The sequence below is a fragment of the Emys orbicularis genome, chromosome 12 (assembly GCF_028017835.1).
Source record: "Emys orbicularis isolate rEmyOrb1 chromosome 12, rEmyOrb1.hap1, whole genome shotgun sequence".
Taxonomy (NCBI): Eukaryota; Metazoa; Chordata; order Testudines; family Emydidae; genus Emys; species Emys orbicularis.
The window spans coordinates 26,713,254-26,731,422 of record NC_088694.1 but is presented as its reverse complement, the minus strand read 5'-3'; the positions used below and the strand labels follow the sequence as shown (position 1 = coordinate 26,731,422).

At 43.5% G+C, this 18,169-nt stretch overlaps 1 protein-coding gene across 1 annotated transcript in view; it reads left to right on the top strand.

Annotated features, from left to right (window-relative positions):
* The first annotated feature begins 4,058 nt into the window (after window positions 1-4,058).
* Window positions 4,059-18,169, top strand: part of ITCH (itchy E3 ubiquitin protein ligase) — a 108,605-nt gene continuing 94,494 nt past the window's right edge. The window contains exon 1 of the mRNA XM_065414934.1: window positions 4,059-4,154. The gene's annotated coding sequence lies outside the window, so the exon portion shown is untranslated. The remainder of the gene's footprint in view (window positions 4,155-18,169) is intronic.

Here is an 18,169-nt window from a genome sequence, read left to right as displayed (position 1 = left end):
TGTGATCACTGTGCCAGTGAGGTTCAATTACTTACCATTCTTCAGCAATGCCCCATCACCCTGGCTTTCCATTTGCCTTGCAAGTCAGTGATTCTCAAACTTCTTGCGCCTAGGGCTCATTTGCGATCTCCTCCCACCTGCTTACCAAATTCAGACAGAGCAGGTTGAAAATAAATTAAAAAATATTTATTTTTTAAATCAGTTATTTTCATTTGACAAATTTAGAAAAGGAAAAAATTTCCATTTATTCAAAGTTTTTATAAACATTTTTATCAAACATGTTGAGTTTTTCCTCCTTCCCTTCTTTCTCCCCTGAAAAGGGGTCAGAAGAGAGGACAGAGGGAGAAAGTGGGAGGGAAAAGAAACCAAAAAACTGACAATTTATTTGCCATTTTTGTCAACAATATTGAAAAAATTTGGAAAAACAAATTTTTTTTGGCAAAAATTTCTCATTCCAAAAAGGTAATTTTTCTAACCCCCCCAAAAAAGCCTGAAAAATGTCAGCTAGCTGTATTCACAGCCCCATGCCTGATGCTTTCATAAATGTCAGTAAAGGTACCCTCTTCCTCTTCTAGCTTGTTGGTGCTGCTGCAGTTGCTCAGGCTCTGGCTTGACTTCTCTCCCTGCTCCTGGCCCTACAATTCACTACCTCCCTAAGGTTAAAATGCATATATTTAGACACACAGGTTTGAGAACTCTGGCCATTCTGTACTGCTAAGGTTCCTAAGAGAATCTACTGTACAAATGCTCAGTTACAGAACAGACAACATGTCTCAGCACATCACTGTAACTGCATGCACTCTCTTTCTGACCTGATTTGTCTCTAAAGAGGCCTCAGAAGAGCAGTGATGTTATGTTTTTAGGTCCCATTTCATATGGAGAAAAATAATGCTCCACTTCCTGTGCAGGGAGGTGGGAAACAATATTCCCAAAATACACAGTGTCCTTCTGTTTAAAATACATTCCTTTCTTGGTGGTGTCATTTCCTTCCCTACGCACCTCAAAATTCCTTCCCCACACTCTGATTATGCATTGGGGAGCAGTTCAACAACACAGTAGTGCTCAATTGCCATACAAAATAATTACTCATGTGTTAGTTTCGCCCCCATTGGTTCTCCTGGAAATGATAGTCTCTCATGTCCCTTGAAGTCTTTGATAGTATTTTCCAACAATCAGGAAGCCAAGTATCTGTCCCTACTGATATCTAGATCCTGTGTAGCCAAAGAGGATTTCAAATGATAATTAACAATTAGCATTCGCCCACTTCCTTGTGGGACAGCATGATTCCATCTTCAGGGACAAATTCTCAGAAAGAATGGCACATGAGAAATTGTGTTATTACAAATGCAAAATTCAAAATCACAAGGGCAATAGTAAAATGTTAATCAGTTGCCATAATAATTATCTACCTAACAGAGAAGCTGTAAGACTTAATAAATGTTAATAAAGTGCTTTGAAATCCTCAGATGAAAAATGTTGTGGAAATATAAATATTACTATTCCTATTCAACTTTCCAAAGTCTGAAAGCACATGAAAGTGCTAAGTTGCTATTTAATATTTAGACTAGATCAGCAGTATATGAAAATAGGTAAGATCTGATGACTACTCAGGAGCTTATGTGATATTTGCTTCGGATTCGTAGTCCAATGCCCAAGTAGACAACTGTCCCCATTAGGAAAACTGCTTCTGTAACTGGAGGGCTGCAGTGGTCTCTTTGGAGCAGGGACCGTCTTTTTGTTCTGTGTTTGTACAGCAGCTAGCACAATAGGGTCCTGGTTCATGACGGGCGCTCTCGGGACTGGTCTACACTACCATGGTAAATCGATCTAACTTACGCAACTTCAGTTATGTGAATAACGTAACTGAAGTTGACATATTTAGATCCACTTACTGCAGTGGCTACACTGCGCTGTGTCAATGGGAGACGCTCTCCCGTCGACTTCCCTTACGCTTCTCAGGGAAGTGAATTACACAAATCGATGGGAGAGTGCTCTCCCATCAATTTAGCATGTCTTCACCAGACCCACTAAATCGATACTCCATGCATTGATTGCAGCAGTACCAATCTACTGGTAAGTGTAGACAAGCCCTTACGCTCTATGCTAGTACACATAACAAACAACAAAAATACCTTAACATAGGTCGAGGAGTCAGGAGACCAGGATGCTGTTTCCAACTCTGCCAATGACTTGCTGTGTGACCTTGAATATGTTAGTTAACCTCTCGATGCATCGGTTAAAATGGGGGTGATTCTTACCCACTTTTGTAAAGTGCTTTGAGATCAGTGGATGAAAGTGCAATACATTACAGCAGAACCTTGATTTTACAAACACCGATATTATGAAAGACTAGTTATATAAACCATTTTTCCTCACCGGGGGGGGGAGGGAGGGGAAGAATCACATAATGAAAGTGATGTTGATGAAGAAAAAGTCAACATCCCTTCATGTTCTGATACCTTCAGCGCATTGGAAATTGCTTTGTAGTGGTTTGAAGGACAAGAAAAAAGCAATGATGTCACCATACTGAAACTTATGCACAGTACTTACTGTAATTTTGAGATGTTCAGTTTTACGAACGGTTTGATTTTATGAATTCCTCACTCTCCAATTAGTTCATAAAAAAAAGGATTCTACTGTACTATTGACAGTCTTGTTGGTGCTCTCATCAGAAGCCGAGGATTAACCAGACCATGGAGACTGGACAATCCTCTCACTCTTAGGTCTCGTTTACACTTTCAGCTGTCTTAAAATTTCCCATGATTGCACTACCAATGGTGCATCTCCATAGGTGATGGGCAGCAGTAATGCAGTCAGTCCCTCGGTGTTTTAACTACTGTGCTCCAAACAGAATTAGAAAACACAGTCTGAGGCCTTGGCTACACTTTAGAATTCACAGCTGTGAAGCGCGAGTGTAGTCGCGCCGCCAGCACTGCGAGAGCTCTCTCGCAGCGCTGCAAGTACTCCACCTCTCCGAGGGGAATAGCTTGCAGCGCTGCAGGCGCTGATTACACTGGCGCTTCACAGCGCTGCACTCGGGGGGGGGGGGGCGTTTTCACACCCCTGAGCGCAGCAAGTTGCAGCGCTGTACAGCACCAGTGTAGCCAAGGCCTAAATGTCAGCAATGCTCCCACTGGAACTAATGCAGTGGTGGGAATGCTACCTCCAGGGGAAGGTTGTGGTACTGTGGTGTAGCAGGCAGTGTTTGGGAAGGCTGCCCTGCTTCCCTCCTTCTGTAACAGATCTGTGGATGAAAAGGACTTTAGTCTTCAAGTGCATTTTATTAATTCTTTCTAATGAGGTACATAGATCCATGCAACGCAGAAATCTCTTTTTGAAACGGTATCGTGTTTCTATCTCTATTCTAAGGTGCCGAGTGTTGCTATATTTTTGTACTGGAGCTGGTTAGAGCTGCACACTGAAGATTGCATTAGATATTTCACTGTTTATTGTCATTTTCAGCAGCACCTAGAAGCCCCAATTGAGGCTAGATTCTGCACATACACTGTTATACCTTAAGCACCTTGCCAAAAATCGATCCAGATGGCACTGGATTTGCAAGGAGGCCATGTTGCTTTGAGATTTGACATTAATTGGGCCATCAGAGATTACAAATGGAACCCTTCAATACCACTTTTCACAGAATAACTGTACTCTAGCGTCTCTGTATGAAAAGTGTGCAAAGCGCTTCTGAACATGCCTACAGAGCCCCCTCCCCCCAGTTCCCTGTCTCTGGAGATCCCACTGCCAGCACAGAGCCGCTCCATCATCGCTGTGTGGGGAGTCCCCACCGCCCACACACAGCCCCTTTTCCAGGATCCCTGTCTGGGGGTCCCCACGGCTCAGCCCCTTCCCGCCCCCCGAGGAAGCCAAGTCAACACCCAAATCCCCACGGAGGTGAAACACACGCGGCCCTACAACAGGCCCAGGCCACCGAACCCTGCCCCACCCATGCAAGCGCTCGCTCACTCCGCGCGCATGCGGAATACCCGCGAGGCACGCTGGGAGTTATAGTTTTCACCCGCCTCCGCCGTCGCTGCCTCTGCGCATGCGCAATGTTCGCCCGACTTTGGAAAGTCGCTGCCTGAGGTTGGGCTCGGACTGGCTGCCATCTTGGCGGAAGGATTGAGGAGCTGGCACCGCCGCCCTAACCGGTAAGGAGCCCACCGCGGCGGGAGGTGGTAGCGGAGAAGGGGCTATATCCCTCCCGGTCTCCCCTCGAAGTGGCGCCTCGGCGCCGCCGTTGAAGAGGGGTTCGGGGTGGGGCAGGCCTGGGTTCGGGGCGCCGCCCCCTCCCCGGGGGTCACAGCCTGTGCAGTCTGGGAGGGGGGAGGCATTTCGCTCCTTGCCCCCGGGACATGGGGTGGGGGCAGCCCCCTGACCTGCTTCCCTCAGGACGTCTGGCCACAACCTCTCCCCCGTGCCGACCAGCCCCCTCTGGCTGCTAGACCCCAGAGCCCTGATCTCTGGCTACAGCCCCGCCCAGCCCACTCTGGCTACCAGATCCAGTGCTCTGACCACAGCCTTCTCCCTGTCCTCCAACCCCCCTGACCAGCTCCCTCTGGCTGCTAGACCCCAGAGCCCTGATCTCTAGCTCCAGAGCCCTGATCTCTAGCCACAGACCCGTCCAGCCCCCTCTAGCTACCAGATCCAGTTCTCTGACCACAGCCCTCTCCCTGTCCTCCAACCCCCCTGACCAGCCCCCTCTGATTTGCCAGCTCTGGGGGGTTTGCCTCCTTTGCTAGGTTCCTCTCTCCCACAGGATACCCATTTTATTGAGATCCTCCGCCCCCTCCCCCCCCATATGATCCTCCAGGTGTTTGGCTTGCATGAGCTGATAATTCATTCCCTCCAACTCATTCCTCTCAATTTAATAATCCTCTAGCTCAGCCCCTTCCCCAGACCTTGGAATGAGCCTCCTTTGACTAGTGCCTCCACTCTATCCTGGTGAGTCTTGCTAGAGCCTCATTTGCTGCAGCCATCTGACTGGCGTTTACTTGCTTTGTCCTATAAAAAATGCAGTGTCGTAAAGTAATGGTCCAAAACACTAAAGCATAAGTGAGTGTAACTGCAGTCTGTGTGGTTATTACTATACAGTATTGTAGTATCTTTAATAAATAAAGTCACTCTAGAATGGCGGCATCGGTGCCCTCACTTTTAGTCTGGAAACATGGATAGGTCTTAGTTACTTAACCCTCCAGTATCTAAATGGGCACCACTGATCTTGTGTGACAACAAAATCCAAATGGTAGGTAGAGGAAAGTTGAAATGATGTGGGAGTCATTATTTAACTGGGTCTGAAATTTTCTGCCACCTCTCTTTCAAGATTTAGCTTGTTTTGATAGCTATAATTTATAATAGGGAAAACCGCACCAGATTTGTGAGAGGCAGAAGTAGCAAAGGTGTAGAGTGAGGGGCCTACCTTGTAATTTGGTATAGTGAAACACATCTGTTACTCTTTGAATTGGCTAAAGCCTCTCAGCAGAAACAAACTTTTATTAGACTCCAAGAAATTAGAGATGGGAAAGGTCTTTTAGGTCCTCTTTTCCATTCCTTTGGCTAATACTGGATTGTTCCTTAGAGTGTTTCCCATTGTTTTGTTCAGTCTTTATTACTCCGTCCCTTCCTCCGTTTTTCTTTTATTGAGGGTAATCTTGCCTAATAAGTGTAAAGGCCAGACTAGAAGTAATGAAGGAATGAGGGCAGATTGAACCACTGCTGGTTTGCACTACTTGAAAAACAGGCTTAGAAATTTAGGAATAAAGTCCCACATGGGCTCCATCTTCCTGTTCAGATCTCATGAGGGTAAGATTAAAAAATTGCTTGAAAGCAGTGGATCAAGTTCTGCTCTCTCTTCCAGCTGTGAAAGTTGAGGGCTGTTCTACTGACTTAATTGTGGTTACATTGGTTTGTGTTGCTGTAAAAGAGACGAACACATTGTAGTTTGTGTTCATAGTTGCAGTTGGACAATTTTAACCATCTCTGAATAAGTTCACTTCCAAGTTATCAGTACAATATCTGCATTATGATTCAAACTGAATTTTCTTACATCTTTAAACAAAGATATGGTATAGTAGGTATGAAAGAAGTTGAACTGATGGAGTGGAAAATAACTGAGGCTTCTGAATACTAACTTTGAAAGCTCCTTACAAATTAAACAGTTATCACAGTGTTTAAAGATGGAGGGAGAGTTGGGGGAGATTATTTATATGACTAAAACTGTTAAGCAATATAGTTTTTTTTCTCTCCTGTTTAGGTATTTATGTTCCAATTGTTCATGGTGAAGCAGCCATGGGAATTGATATTTATTTACACCTCTACCCCGATATAACGCTGTCCTCGGGAGCCAAAAAATCTTACCGCGTTATAGGTGAAACTGCGTTATATCGAACTTGCTTTGATCCGCCGGAGCGCGTAACCTCGCCTCCCCGGAGCGCTGCTTTACGGCGTTATATCCAAATTCGTGTTATATCGGGAGGTGTACTTATGTTAGAGATTAGACATCTTTCCCAATATTTTAAAAGAAGAGATGGGATAACAAGCATTACCAAATGTAGTTTAAAAATTACATACTTTAAAATATGTCAGGAGTCCGCTTTAGGTTTTAAATCGACCATTCCATTTCCTAGCAAAGTTTAAACTAAAATAATTACAAAAATAAATTATCCACTTCTGGTGAGGCCTACGAAATCCATTTGTTTTTTTCCATCTTCTGACTCATCCAATGGTTAATCGACAAACGCTTCACAGAGATGTGTTGATATCAATTAGCGATGTTAGTGCCTAGACAAATATATTTTATATGAATGGATTATAATGCAGTGAATTTGTTAAATAACACTATTCATGTTAACTTAAACCATCTGTTAAAATGCCTAACATGCTGGTGGTATACAAACAATAAATAATTCCACTTTCAGTCAAAACAAATGAAGAAGACTATTTTATGCACATTAGCCGAAAACGGTAATAATGAAATGTATAGATGTGCTATAAACTACACTATGGACATTGTGCTTCTAAGTTTGCCTGTCTGGTTCTGTGCTTTTTCATGCTCAGATTTGTCAGTCTGCTGGTCTGATTTACTTTGTGATAGATGTTGATTGTAGTTTGTGTGCCCTCACACTTCAGAAGGGAGTGACATTTAGCACAGCACATGTACGGTAGCTGGGAGAAGAACATTTTCAGCTGCTTACTGTAAATGAGCTTTGCCCACATGCTTGCTCCAGAAGGCAAAATAGGATGTAATCACAGTTTGCTTATCTATCTTGGAAGTGTTCTTTCTGTTTTTCCAATGTCTGGCACAGAATCAAGCAAATGCGTCGTTGTTTTTTTAAAGGTTCCAGACAGTCCATCTGTTTGGCATCGTTCATTTGGTTGTTTTTTGTCAGGCATCTGAACTAACTTGGTGCCCATGTTTGGGAAAAGAAAGGGTCGTCTGCATCCCACTTTTTTTCCTTCTAGAGAAGAAAGTCAATAATATTCTTGCTTTTTTGTGCTGTGTTTAGAACTTGGGTCACAGAGGAGAGTTATTGCCATGTCAAAGGCCTCCAAAGGGATTGTTTTATTTCTTTTAAATCTATATTGAACAATCTGATTTTATTATTTTTTTTCAGGAAGATTCACTGTAAACTGTAAAAGAAACCTTTGAAAACCTGAAAATGAGGTTCCCATTCTTGGAAAATTTCTTATTACCAGCTCTATGCAAACTTTTAAAAACCTCTGACATTTTCCCATTAAACTCTTAAATTATACATGGAATTTCTACACTAACTGTAGTTAGTTCACAGAACACACTAATAAAAATATTGAGGACATAGATTTTCTCTGAGGAAACATGATATGGGGACATTGACATCGGTTATTCATTCTAACTATTTAAACAAGCAGACAATGCTAATGCAATGCCTTTTGGAATTTTCACAAGTAGGGCATTTTCTTCCAGTTCTTTTGTCCAGAAACGCTACTGGCTTCTTCCTCACACCTATTTGAGCTGTTCCAAAATGTATAACTAGGATGTGTCCGTTGCCTTGTATGAATAGAGTTGCTAATGTTTGCATTTAAATAGTTGGTCCTGAAACAAGCATCTTTAATACATGTGCTCCAGTCAAGCAGAGGTAGGGCTTGAAAAATTCACCCACCATTTACCATTAGGAAGTGGGGAGAAAAGAGTAAAGGTGCCTTTTATTTTCCATTGGTTGAGCAGAACTAGGAAGTGTGGCATCAAATTAGCCAGAACATAATATGAAAGCAGGTGCTTCTGAGCAGGATCCATTGACACGATCTTGTTAAAAAAATTTTACTGCTCTCCTCTTTGTCAACAGTTAGAAGTTGAAGGGAAGTCTGGGCATCTCACCAAAAGGTTCCACTTGGGTCTCACTGTTTTTCATTTCTCTTTTGTATTGGTTTCTGGCTAATGGATGTTTAGCAAATTTTTAAGCCCTGGACTGAGAAAAGATAGCCTGCTCTGTGTTTCAAAAGGGCTTGAATGAGGAGGGCATAGGAAAATTAGCATTCCCACTCAAATTCCTAAATCTGGTTATGATCTGTTCTATGAATTTGATTAAATTGATAGCCATACAAAATGAAACTTTATCATTGAAGGAACAAAATGGACACCATGTAGAATCAAGCATGTGGGTTTATTATGCACAGCGCTGGTGGAGTGTCACTTTGCTTATTAGGCTCAGAGACACTGCCAAACGATTGATTATAATGGATTATATGGAATTTTCATGGGCGGAGGGAAGTGACGGGGTAGGAGGTCCCAAGCCCCTGGATAGGTCTAGCAGCAAGACAAGATAAGCACAGTAGCCAATAGTCTAAAGATTACATAATGTCTCCGCCCATGGTTTCAGGTTAACAAGTAACATACTGTTAGTACACAGGTGTTTTCCTTTAAACAATGTATAAAGTGTATTAGTATAAAATATATATGTTGAATTCTGATTTGGGGTCCATAGGAATGAGGTAGCCCTTCTGATTGTCCAACAGGTACATTCCTGGGGGTTAAAGCAAAAAGACATTGAAAAGTACAGTACATGGCAATAGAAATTACTTTTCAGTTAGCCTTTAGAAACACAATGGGCAAACATAGGACATCCTCGTCCCTCCCAGATACCAATCTCATACTGACATGCTTGAACCTCTTCCATGAACTCAAGGTTGGTATGTGGGAGAGCATGGCTCTCTCTTCCTGCAAAAGGAGTGGAGAAAGACAGACACAGGGTCCCTTTCAGTCCTTTGGTCTGTTTGCAGCTTCAGATAAGAGTGCCAATTACTGCTCCCCATCTGGCGTTTTGCTGACCATGCTTATCTTAGTAAAAAGCAAGGTTGTGTCTTGTTTGTTCTGCTTCTCTTAGCTAATATTGTTCACTGTTTGGTAGGCCTCTCTGCCTCTTGACCAAACTCTGAACTCTGGGCCTGTAAAAAGTTGCTGACATAGCCTGTGTTAGGATTTTACATACACAGCACATAGTTTTTGGCCCTTCAATCATCAAGAACATTTAGAATTTGTGAATATCTCAGAGAATTAGCAATTTATTTTAAATAAACCGAAGTATTGAGACAGGCTGCTTGTGATTGCTTCTGGTTCACAAGTCTGTCACAGGACTTGTATCCTGGCTATTATGATTACTCAGTGACTTTGGGGCAAGTCACTTATAACTTCTGTACGGTTGTATCTCAGAACTGAGAATGTGGCTTTGAGCTGCTAGCAGAGCAACTAAGGTTTGAGCTTTGTTCTTTCAGCTTCTTTCACTTTATTAGCTAGAAAGTGAGCTGCAGACTGGTAAGTCAGCATGAACAGCACACATGAGACATTGGTGAACTTCCTTCGAGAGAGTTTATTTAATTAAAACCCTTGGATCTATTTGTGGCAGGTCCTGTTCTCAGTTTTTTCAAAGAAACACTTCTTAAGCACATTCTGGTAACCATTTCCCCTGGTTGGCAGTTGGAGTAACTGAGAATCCAAAAGTTGGGCATGCTGGTTTGATCACTTTTAAATGTGTAAAGCTTTAAACCAGCTAGACCATGGTGCCTCAGACTCTGCTTCTCTACCTTGGTACTATTACTGCAACAGTTGAGATCTGAGGAACATGAGCTAGCAATCCCCTGGTTTATTGACAAGGAGCCTAGACCGATTTCTCTTGGTGAGGAGTCCTCAACTGTGAAATCTGTTTCTTGCCTTGGTTAGTCAGGGCCTAAATCTGTTGACCTCAGGTCCCATTGGAAGTCTCACTCTTTCTCACAGGGCTTTTCTGTACAGTTAGTACTGCTATAACTATATTGGTTTGGAAACTGACATAGCTGAAGTGGTATAACCCCCTAATGTGGATGCAGTTATTCTGGTATAAAGGTGCTTATATTGATCTAGTTTAGCTATACCAATATAGCTTTGCCCACACTAGGGAGGTGTACTGTTTTAATGTTTTAGAAACCAGCATAGTTAAAGTGGTACAAACTCTATGTGTAAGGGTATGTCTACACTACGGGATTGTTCCGATTTTACAGAAACCGGTTTTTGGCAACAGATTGTATAAAGTCGAATGTATGCGGCCACACTAAGCACATTAATTCGGCGGTGTGCGTCCATGTACCGGGGCTAGTGTCGATTTCCGGAGCGTTGCACTGTGGGTAGCTATCCCATAGCTATCCCATAGTTCCCGCAGTCTCCTCCGCCCATTGGAATTCTGGGTTGAGATCCCAATGCCTGATGGGGCCAAAAACATTGTCGTGGGTGGTTCTGGGTACATCCTCCCCCTCCCTCCGGGAAAGCAACGGCAGACAACCGTTTCGCGCCTTTTTCCTGGGTGAACAGTGCAGATGCCATACCGCGGCAAGCATGGAGCCCGCTCAGCTCAAGACAGCAGTCATGAACGTTGTAAACACCTCGCGCGTTATCGTGCAGTTTATGCTGAACCAGAACCTGCAAAACCAGGCAACGAGGAGTAGGCTACGGCAGCGCGGCGACGAGAGTGATGAGGACATGGGCATGGAATTCTATCAAACCACGGGCCCCGGCGCTTTGGAGATCATGCTGTTAATGGGGCAGGTTCATGCCGTGGAATGCAGATTCTGGGCCCGGGAAACAAGCACAGACTGGTGGGACCGCATAGTGTTGCAGGTGTGGGACGATTCCCAGTGGCTGCGAAACTTTTGCATGCGTAAGGGCACTTTCATGGAACTTTGTGACTTGCTTTTCCCTGCCCTGAAGCGCCAGAATACCAAGATGAGAGCAGCCCTCACAGTTGAGAAGCGAGTGGCGATAGCCCTGTGGAAGCTTGCAACACCAGACAGCTACGGTCAGTCGGGAATCAATTTGGAGTGGGCAAATCTACTGTGGGGGCTGCTGTGATCCAAGTAGCCAACGCAGTCAAAGAGCTGCTGATATCAAGGGTAGTGACACTGGGAAATGTGCAGGTCATAGTGGATGGCTTTGCTGCAATGGGATTCCCAAACTGTGGTGGGGTGATAGACGGAACCCATATCCCTATCTTGGCACCGGAGCACCAAGCCAGTGAGTACATAAACCGAAAGGGGTACTTTTCAATGACGCTGCAAGCACTGGTGGATCACAAGGGACGTTTCACCAACATCAACGTGGGATGGCCGGGAAAGGTACATGACGCTCGCGTCTTTAGGAACTCTGGTCTGTTTCAAAAGCTTCAGGAAGGGACTTTCTTCCCCGACCAGAAAATAACAGTTGGGGATGTTGAAATGCCTATAGTTATCCTTGGGGACCCAGCCTCCCCCTTAATGCCATGGCTCATGAAGCCATACACAGGCAGCCTGGACAGTAGTCAGGAGCTGTTCAACTACAGGCTGAGCAAGTGCAGAATGGTGGTAGAATGTGCATTTGGACGTTTAAAAGGTCGCTGGCGCACTTTACTGACTCGCTCAGACCTCAGCGAAACCAATATTCCCATTGTTATTGCTGCTTGCTGTGTGCTCCACAATCTCTGTGAGAGTAAGGGGGAGATCTTTATGGCGGGGTGAGAGGCTGAGGCAAATCGCCTGGCCGCTGATTACCCGCAGCCAGACACCAGGGCGATTAGAAGAGCACACCAGGAAGCGCTGCGCATCAGAGAAGCTTTGAAAACCAGTTTCATGACTGGCCAGGCTACTGTGTGAAAGTTCTGTTTGTTTCTCCTTGATGAAAACCCATCCCCTTGATTGACTCGTTCTCTGTAAGCAACCCACCCTCCCCCTTCGATCCCAGCTTGCTTTCAAAGGACATAAAGTCACTATCGTTTAAAAATCATGCATTCGTTATTAATTGATTATAAAAAGAGGGAGAGAACTGACAAGGTAGCCTGGGTGGGGTTTGGGAGGAGGATAGAAGGGAAGGAAAAGGCCACTAAAAAACTTCAATGTAATGACAGCCTTTTGGTTGGGCTGTCTGTCCACTGGGGTGGAGTGGGAGGGTGCACGGAGCCTCCTCCCCTCCACGTTCTTACACTTCTGGGAGAGGAGGCTATGGAACATGGTGAGGGGGCAGGGAGGTTATACAGCGGCTGCAGCGGCACTCTGTGCTCCTGCTGCCATTCCTGAAGCTCCACCAGATGCCGGAGCATGTCCGTTTGATCACGCAGCAGCCCCAGCATTGCAGCCTGCCACCTCTCATCTCGAGCATCCCTCATGGCCTCACGTTCACTGGCATCTTTCCTGTACTTTGACACCGTGTCCTTCCACTCATTCAGATGAGCTCTTTCATTGTGGGTGGATTCCATGATTTCTGAGAACATTTAGTCTCGCATCCTCTTTTTTTCGACACCTTATCTGAGATAGCCTTCGGGACGGAGGAGGGAAGCTTGAAAGATCTGCAGCTGCGGGAGGGAGGGAAAAAAGGGAGAGAAGTATTTAAAAAGATAAATTTTACAGAACAATGCTTATACTCTTTCACGGTGAACAACACTATTCACATTACATGGCACGTGATTTCGGTACAAGGTCGCATTTTGCATTTTAATATTGAGTGCCTGCGGCTTTGGTGTTAGAGAGCACAGACGCAGGTCCGGGCAACAGAATTCGGCTTGCATGCGGCCATGGTAAGCCATTGTCTTTCGGCTTCTGCAGCTTTCCTACAAGCAGCGCCCTCCTTTCCCACATACCAAGCAAAGCTCATTGCGTGCTGCGGTTTTCCTGTTAACGTGCAGCAGCAGAAACCAAACTACCCCCCCCCCAATCCAATTCTCTGGGATGATCGCTTTATCCCTCCCCCCCCACCGCGTGGCTGGTATCAGGGAAGATTCCCCTCCCCTGCCCACCCCCGCTTGGCTAACTGCAGGGAAGGATTTCTTTTCAGCCACAGGCAAACAGCCCAGTAGGAACGGCCACCTCTGTCCCCTTAATTAAATTCCCGTATTTCAACCAGGTTACCATGAACAATATCACTCTCCTGAGGATAACATAGCGAGATAAAGAACGGATGTTGCTTGAATGCCAGCAAACACCGGGACCATACGCTGCCAGGCTTTGTCGTGCAATGATACCAGATTACTTGCTACTAGCATGGCGTGGTCAAGTGTCCTACCATGGAGGACGGAATAAGGCTGCACTGCTAAGAAACCTTGTGGAAAGGCTTTTGGAGTACCTCCAGGAGAACTTCATGGAGATGTCCCTGGAGGATTTCCGCTCCATCCCCAGACACGTTAACAGACTTTTCCAGTAGCTGCACTGGCCGCGAATGCATCCCAAGTCCTCAGGGCAAATTAATCATTAAAAAACGCTTGCTTTTAAACCATGTTTTATATTTACAAAGGTACACTCACTGGAGGTCCCTTCCATGGCCTCATTGTCTGGGGGTTGGGAGGGTGCTTCAGTCAGGCTGAGAAAAAGATCCTGGCTGTTGGGGAGAACGGAGTGCTGGGTGCTCTCCGCAAGCTCGTCGTCATCCTCCTCCTCTTCCCCATCCGCAGAATCCTCAGGCATGGCTGAGATTACCCCCGCCTCGGAATCCACGGTCAGAGGTGGGGTAGTGGTGGCGGCCGCCCCTAGAATTGCATGCAGCTCAGCGTAGAAGCGGCATGTCTGCGGCTCTGACCCGAAGCGACCGTTTTCCTCCTTTGTTTTTTGATAGGCTTGTCTGAGCTCCTTAACTTTCACGCGGCACTGTAGTGAGTCCCTATTGTGGCCTCTCTCCATCATGCCCTTGAAGGTTTTTTCAAATGTTTTGGCATTTCGTCTTTTGGAACGTAGTTCGGCTAGCACTGAATCCTCTCCCCATATAGCGATCAGATCCAGTACCTCCCATACGGTCCATGCTGGTGCTCTTTTTCGATTCTCGGACTGCATGGTTACCTGTGCTGATGAGCTCTGCATGGTCACCTGTGCCCTGCACGCTGGGCAAACAGGAAATGTAATTCAAAAGTTCGCGGGGCTTTTCCTGTCTACCTGGCCAGTGCATCCGAGTTCAGATTGCTGTCCAGAGAGGTCACAATGGTGCACTGTGGGATAGCTCCCAGAGGCCAATACCGTCGAATTGCGGCCACACTAACCCTAATCCGAAATGGCAATACCGATTTCAGTGCTACTCCCCTCATCGTGGAGAAGTACAGATATCGATATTAAGAGCCCTTTATATCGAAGTAAAGGGCTTCGTTGTGTGGACGGGTGCAGGGTTAATTCGGTTTAACGCTGCTAAATTCGAGAAACTCCTAGTGTAGACCAGGCCTAAACAAGTCTTCAGGTTTATCTTTGGGCTGGATAGTATGAATAAGTTGCTGGCTTGGTGTGTGAGCCTTGTGAGGGGAATGAAATCGGATTGGAAGAGATGTTTTTTCCATAGGTCCAAATTGTTTATTTTGTGTATGCATCCAGGGTACTGGATGACATATTTTTAAACAACCAAAATAAAATAACATTATTTATTTGTATTCATTGGAATGTACATAGGGTATGCCTTGTATATATCCTGTAACCATTATCTCTCTGATCACAGTGTCCACTTCCTCCTACTTAGTATTCAGGCACTGTTCATGTTGCTGAGCATTTTGCACACACTTCTCCACGGTATACGGAACCCTTTCTGAACAGGTGCATAGTAAATCCTGTGTGCTGAGCATTTTGGCCCTCTGCACTTTCCCTGAACCTTCCCTGTCTGTTTCCACACCTAAGGGTGTTGCAAATTTGTTAGTTAATCTGTGCTTTGAAGACAAAAAATGCTAACTAGTATTAATATGTACAATTGACTTTGTTAGCTGACTTTTAAATGTAATAAAACTTTGACTTACTATTTTAAAGTTGTACTTATTGCATTTTTTTAAAAGTTCCATTGGTGTATCTTGCCTTTGAATTAAAAAAAAAAAGGGGGGGGGTAAAAAAAAAAGGGGGGGTTAACCAGACTCTTTTTATATCCCCTAAAAGTATATTCCATAAATATGTCACTCAAAACACAAGCATTTTATCTAGATAATCTTCCCTCAATATGTTTTCAAGTCTACCTTCTATTTAGGGAAGGAGGAAGCAGATAGTCTTATCTGTAAATATGTTTACTTCAGCATAGTGTTTAGTGTAAAGTGCATTTGCCTAGCAAATCCATACTATCTGCTAACCTCACTTTTTAACCAAGTAAGTTGGGGGTGTTTATTTTTCTGTTTTTATATATCCTACCATAGCAACAAATTCATACATAAATGAATTCTTTAGAGAGAAATCATTCTAAATAGTGTTTAGAATGATTTCTCTCTAAGGTATTTTTATTTGTACCTCTGTATTCTGAGATGCAGTAACACAAGGAAAGCAATTTGAAAATACTCATGTTGTTAACTTCTTAATTTTAAAAATTGTCCCATTTATACTTAATGTACCGTATATTATGATTAAATGGAGTTTTTTTAACATTTGACCAATAGTAATGACAGCTATTTATGAAGTTTTTCTTCATAAGTCTATGAAAGGCAGAGCAGAACAGCTTCACAAAATTAGTTTAAAAACAAGTTTTTTCTCTTTATATGTCGAGATTTATGTTTAGTTTTACTAGCACTTGTTAGCTGGGAATCCATGTAGATCATTTAATCAAGTATAATGTTAAATTCTTATATAGGTATTTTTGTTTTAAGGTAGTTTCAAAAGAAATCTTCAGTGCAAAAACACTACTTTTTTTTTTTTTTAGAAGCATCTTTTGATTTAGAGGATTTTTACAAGTTCTCACAGAACGAATTGAGTTTCTTATAAACTGGCAAACCCAGAGGAATGGCCAAACTTATTCTTGTCTCATGACAATTATAGAGTGGTGTCTCCAAATAAGTCTTTAAGACGTAAAAAGTCTGATCTTTTTCTAATTTTGACTTTTCCCTATTTTATGAGTATTGGGCTTAAATTTATTTGCTGTCAATAAGTGTTCATATTAAAAATTTTGATTGTAAATTTTAGTTCTCTTGAAATGTGTTGGATTTGTAGCAAAGAAGACTGAAGTCGACTATTCATAGAGCAGGTCCAGCTTGGCAGGAGTGGCGCAAGTTTTCACACAGTACCCTGCCAGGATTCTTCAAACTCTGGTTTGGAGGGAACAACTTTAGGGATTAGAGGTTATTGTCTCCATGTTTGCTCAATCCTTTCTCCTCTTCTGAGACTGCTAAAAGATGCCAGCTGTGATGAAGGGATTTGTAAACCGCTGTCCACTAGGAGCTTAACTGAAATTGTCAAATCATAGCTAAGACTGTATTATTATGGTTGTCACAAATTGAACAGAAAGTATCCATCTTACTTTGATTTCTAACTACAAAATGCACCTGTTCATAACATCCATATATATGTGCCTACATTTGCCGTGGAAAAATATGCAATTTTTATTTAAAAAAAAATAAATTCAACTTTCTGCCACGTTTTCACTTACTGCACGCAAAGAGTACCTTTAGGTGCACATGTGATTAGATGACCAATTTAATTGAAGCAGGAGTGCAGGTGCCTGTAGCTGGAGACCGCTGACTTGCTCTTGGACTCTTTGGCTCTGTCTTCATTAGGAAAAAAGATGTATTAACTTGAGTTTGCTAACTCAAGGTAAACGTTCTTATGAAGACAAGGCAGTTGATAGTTTTTCCGTGAGTTAGCAGATTGATGTAGACTTTAACTGGCCCTGCAAACTTGTGTGAAAACTGCAAACTATTTTCACTAGGATTTTACCTTGAATTCAGAACACACTTTTTTCCCCTAGTGAAGATGCATGTCTTAGCTAGCACTTCTGTCAGTATAACTTTTGTTGGTCAGGGGTGTGAAAAAACACACCCCTGACCAACATAAGTTTCACCGGCAGAAGCGCTGGTGTTGACAGTGCTATGTCTGCATAGGGTGATCAGATGTCCTGATTTTATAGGGACAGTCCCGATATTTGGGGCTTTTTTTATATGGGCTCCTATTACCTCCCACCCCCATCCTGATTTTTCACACTTGCTATCTGGTCACCCTATGTCCGCGGGAGACGCTCCCCTGTCGTCATAGCCACCGCTGCTTGTTGGTGGTGGTTTAATTATGCTGATGTGAGAGCTCTCCCCCATTGGAATAGAGTGCCCACATGGGAGACCTTACAGTGGCACCGCAGCAGCAGAACAGCTGTGCCCCCGTAAGGTCTGTAGTGTAGATATAACCTTAGGCTGCTCTTGCAGACCAGATCATTCAGAGCAGTAGAGAAAGAAGGGAAACGAAAATAAAGGAGTTTGGGAGACAGAAGGCCAACAAAACTGGGCTGTGTTTTAGGAGGAGGGCCAGTCAGCCTTCCTCTTGTGTAATAGGAAAAAGGGGAGAAAACATCAAATTGAGGAAGGTGACCTGGCCCTCCAATTCACCAGTGAAAACAGTGCCATTAAGAGAATAAAACTCCCAATACACTAAAAAGTGAATGGAAATTTTGTGGGTTTTCTTCTACTAATTTACAATGCATTGTTTAGTCAATACAGACCATTTATCATCTTTCCCCTCTACTCAAAAATGGATGAAGTTTTCATAATCTAAATATGTAGAGGAAAAACTTATGCTGGTAGACAGTTGGTGCATTCTTTTAATTGATTGCCAAATAAAATTGTCAGCAAGAAGTTAATATTCATTTTTTTTCTGAACCTGTTATGGATCTTTATTTCTGCAGTAATTAACATTTGAACAGTTAATATCCCATTTTTTAATTTCCTGCTAATGCAAAAAATGGAAGAGATAAAAATTAAAACATACTTGGAAT